This window comes from Lynx rufus, unplaced genomic scaffold (assembly GCF_022079265.1).
Source record: "Lynx rufus isolate CCGP_SWC_20201006 ecotype Redwood Valley unplaced genomic scaffold, mLynRuf1.p SCAF_7, whole genome shotgun sequence".
NCBI lineage: Eukaryota > Metazoa > Chordata > Mammalia > Carnivora > Felidae > Lynx > Lynx rufus.
Window position 1 is genome coordinate 108,125,096 of NW_025814889.1, and position 5,031 is coordinate 108,130,126.

The 5,031-nt window shown below is 37.4% G+C and overlaps 1 pseudogene; it reads left to right on the forward strand.

Annotated features, from left to right (window-relative positions):
- The first annotated feature begins 503 nt into the window (after nt 1-503).
- Nucleotides 504-620, forward strand: LOC124502788 (uncharacterized; annotated as a pseudogene).
- Nucleotides 621-5,031: the final 4,411 nt, after the last annotated feature.

Sequence of the window (5,031 nt, forward strand, 5' to 3'; positions counted from 1 at the left end):
GGGAAAGACCCAGTAAAGCTTGGCCTGGCTTTTTGTGCTGCTCCACCTGGAGTTGAGGTTTCCTGACCGAGTCTCAAGGTTATGTAAGTCTAAGTAACTTGAATGTCCTGGGTTGTGTATTGTGTTCTGATAGTTACTTTAATGAGAACAAGGGCCTAATCACAGTCCCATGGTTTTCCCTGAAGGGAATAGGCATTTCCATTGTCAGTCATCGTGGAGAAGACAAGCCCTCAAAAGGAACAAACTTTGAATTTGTTGGTAGGTGATGGGGCTGAAGAGAATGAACCATTTCTAATCACTTTTGGATCATTTCTGGTGGTAGTGATGGAGAGAGGGAGTCATAGAAAATAACTTAAGTGTTCTGATTCAGTAGGTATGCCTCAAGTGAAGCCCAGAATCTATGTTTATATCACACCCTCCTCCCCACCATCTATCATCCATGATTCTATGAAGATAGCCTGTGTACTATACTTTAAGAGATGCTAAACTTAAAGAATAGAAAATTTAGCATATAAAATCAAACACAATTGGACAATAAAAGTAGCTTTTACAAATGTATTATTTTAGCATGGCCCCTGTGCAAGGATGATATGCAAATTCGTGAAGCATTGGATATTTTTGTGAAATATTTTTCACCTATTAACAAGAAGGAAGTGGGTTTATTACATATCAAAATGGAACAAGATTTTTGCTAAATCAAAAAAAGTGCAGAATGGTGTATACAGTGTGCCACCATTTGGGTAAAAATAAATGAATAAACTGTAAAAAACAAAAGTATGATTTTGTCATGTTCAAAAATGTCTACCTTGTTTCCTGTGCCAAAACTGCATGTTGAAACTTTCTAGAGATCTATCTAATCAAAAAATTATAAGATTGAACTCTTTCATTTGAAATAGCTACCATTCCATTTCATAAAGGTGGCTAATATGGCGAAATTCTTGTTCAAATTCATTTAGGGTCCTCATTATTAGTCTGGCTTTGCGGAAAACAAAATATGCTGAAATGAAATCCATTGCCTTTTGTTCTAATCTTAGCTCTGAGAAGTAAAACAAGTCTCTTGACTCTCAAAAAGGGAACGTGTAATATCAGTGGTACACAGGATGATGAAGGTTGCCCATAGACATAGCGCTTTTCACACTTACAGTTCATACTTCATCACATTCTGGTTCAAAAATAAAACATAATGATCCAGTATGTAATATACAGAGGCAGTCTTCAATTTGACTAGCAATTAATTTTAAAAGTTAGTTTTCCCTTGATAAGTGCAAGCTAGTAATTATTTTTTGCTTTATGCCATTTAGTGCATACAAGCAATTTTAAAGTAAAAGAAATATATCAGTTATTAAACAATGATAAATATCACAGAAGCAATTATCTTTTATTTTTTCTTGCAAATATTTAAACTTTTTTGACCATGTATCATGGAAATAAAAAATATTCCCAAATTAATTTTTGATGTCAAATTAAAAATGACAATGAGCTTTTTAGAGGGGAGGTCAAACACTTAGGTTCATTGCATTAAAATTTGTATTGTTCTCTCAAAACAGAGATGGATCCAAATATATTTCGGAACTCTTACTGCAGCCACATCATACTGAAATTACTTAAAAAGTGCCCCCAAAGAAGAAACTTCTTGCTAAAGGGCAGGTCCAGGTGGTCATTTTTGTATTATATGATACTCCACCTACCCCTGATGGGGGATGATCAGTCCATGATAGAACTATTCCCTAGAGAATGAAGAATGGATTATATTTTCCCCTTGATAATTTCAGGAGAAAAATGAGGTTACTCTGTATGTTGTTGCTTGTGGGGTCTAAGTTGAAACTTAATGTAAAATTGGACTTGAGTTTACAACCATGGCAGACCCAATTATGGGAAGTAGAGACCTTGAATAAGCAGAATAGGTCGATCATTAGAGAAGGTAAGAGAGATGTAGAGAAGAAAAAGAAAGTAGTGAGCCAGGGAGGCGGGTGGACAGAGAGGAGGTGAGGAGTGGAGTGGGGGTGGGGGAAGAGGAAGAGAGACAAAGAAAAAACGAGAGAACCTAGGGCTGGCTGGCTGGCTGGCTTCATGGAAATGGGATCTGTTTAATCACACAGGACCCCACACACAGAGGGGCCCTCACTTGGTTTAATGTTCTACTGTAATCCACTTGAAATTGTTCATCGTTTTTGAACAAAGCATTCTAAATTTCCATTTTGTGCTGTACTTTGCAAATTATGTAACTGGTCCTGCTTGTTCCTTTATAGTTTCTTCTCTTTGAGTAGCCAGAGTAGTTTTTTAAGCTATAAATCCAATCATGCATTCTCTTACATAAAACTCTCTATTTTCTTCCTGCCTTCTCCCAAACTTTTAGAATAAAATCCATGCTCCTGACTTTTGCCTGGGAGATGCTACATTATCTGGCTCCTGCCTCACCGGCCCTGCTGTTTTCCTTTCCACTCTTGCCGTGCACGCGATGTTGTCCTTTATGCTCTTCCCACAAGCTGAACTCCTTTTCTGGGTCTCTGTTCCTTCTGATCTTCAGTCTAGAAAACGTTTTCTTCAGTTCTCTTCATATCTCACTTTCGATAATGATTCAGGTCTTACTTCTCACATACCCTCGTTAGTGAGACATCCACTGAGCAGTGCCTTTCATGAACCATCTACTATATTGACTTCATTATGTACATTTACTTGTTATTTGTTTACTTGTTTCTGGCCTGTCTCCTCAGCCAGCCTGCTCCACCCTCACTCCACCTGGTGTCATCTCCACAAAGGCAGGGATGACATTTGCTGGGATGCAGGTGTGGCCAGTATACCTAGACCAGTTCACGGAATATGGTAAATGCTCACATTTATTTCTTGAAAAGTGAGTGAAAGGAATTAGAATTCCTAAAGAAAGGGAAGATAATTTGGACCTGTTTCAGTGCCCAAAGTGTTTGTGAACATTTACCCCAATAAAAATGCTGTAGAATTGTTATTGGGTCAAAAGGTTAAGGGAAAAACTAGAAAGCAGGGAATAGATACTAATTACTCTAATTTAGAGATACAGTTTATCAATAGAGAATATAGTTAAGAAATTATAATTTTGATGTCATTTATGCAAGATTATCAGAGAAGTTTTATTTATTTTGCTTGAACAGTCTTTCTTTTTCCTTTTACTACGTGTGAACATCTGGGAGCAATATCAGAGATAGTGCACAAGTGTTTATGCTTTGGGAATTCTCATGATGAGTAATCTATTGTTAATTTTATGTACACACTTGTGCAATGATAACATGTGATTCAAAATATAGTAATGTTCCAAGAATGTGTCATTAATAACATATTCTCTCATGTCATCAGCATATTTTCACTGAACTGGGCACACCTCAAAAACATCTTAAAATGTGTTCTGAAGCTCTACATTCAGCATTTTCTGTGACAGCACATTAATCTCGTGGTTTTTCAACTGGCATGTCACAAAATTCAAATGGACTACATGAACAGACATAGTTCCGATGGCACTCCTCTTTTTTTCTGGAGTTTGTATTAATCATCAGACTCAAGAGAGGGAGAAGAAAAGCTAATATCAACTAAAGCTAACATATATGGAGGGCTTACTGTGTATTTTATTTTATTCAATCCCACAATAACCCAAGGGGTCATTTCTCTATCTTCTTTACATAAAGTTCAATGTACTAGGGCTCAGTAAATGTCATATGAATCTTCACAACTCTATAAACGATGGCCAATAATTTTCCAAATATGCGTAACTCATTTGTGGAAGAACAAAGATTATAATCCAAATCTGTGTGACTACAACACTGAGTTCTGTTATATCATGATGATTCTCATAAAGAAGTTTCAGACCAGATTTTTTAAGCATAGCTCTGAGTGGGGGTTAATTGATTCTATTAGCTTTTCTAATACTGTCTTTTTGTGTGTTCTTTATGACTCTCAACATCAAAATCCCTATCATGGACAATTGCTGATCTGGGTCAAGGCATCTTCCTTAATATCACCTCCTTGTCTATAATTACCTCTCAGATCAGTTCCTTCCTTTTTAGGCCAAGTGTATCACTGTCCATCTCTATGTTAACTATGATGCCTATCCTTAACGTTTTCTTTCAATTCTCCTTTTCTTGGAATAGCTGAAAATTTACGTTCTCTCTGTACTAGTTTCCTAGGGATGCCACAACAAATAATTGTAAACAGAATGGTTTAAAAGAATAGAACTTTATTTTCTCACTGATAAGGAAGCCAGAAGTCCAAGGTCAAGATGTTGAGAAATTTAATTCCTTTTGGAGGGTCTGCAGGAGAATCTTTTCCATGCTTCTTTCAGGTGGTGGCCAACAATCTTTAGAATTCTTAGACTTGTAGATACATCACTCCAGTCTCTGCTTATTTCTAGAAAGTCTTCTTTATGTCTCTGTGTGTCTTTCCTTTTGTTTCTTTCTTTTTTTTAACGTTTATTTATTTTTGAAAGAGAGAGACAGAGACAGAGTGTGAGTGGGAGAGAGGCAGAGAGAGAGGGAGAGACACAGATCAGAAGCAGACTCCATGCTCTGAGCTGTCATCACAGAGTCCAACGCTGGGCTCGCACTCAGGAACAGCAAGATCATGATCTGAGCCAAAGTCGGATTCTCAACCGACTGAGTCACCCAGACGCCACTGTGTGTCTTCTCCTTTTTTATGAGAGCATCAGTCATTGGATTTGGGGCCCACTCTAATCTGGTATGACTGAATTTGAATTTAACTCATTACATCTGCAAAAATCCTATCTCCAAATAAGGTCACTTTCTGAGGTTCTTGATGGGCATCAATTTTTGGAGGACACAGCTCAGCCCACCACACTCCCTGATAACCCAGCGGCTCCCAAAAAGGAAATCTACTTTTCTCATTTCTTCCTTCAGTGAGACAAGATGAGGTTGTCAGCTATCTTTCTGATTCAGACAATTGCTTGTAGATCATCATCATCATTGTGTTATGTTAATTAAATAGCTTCTCTGTTGATAACTCTGTGTGGCACTTTGGGCACTACCCCTTCTCGTTATAGACACTCACCAA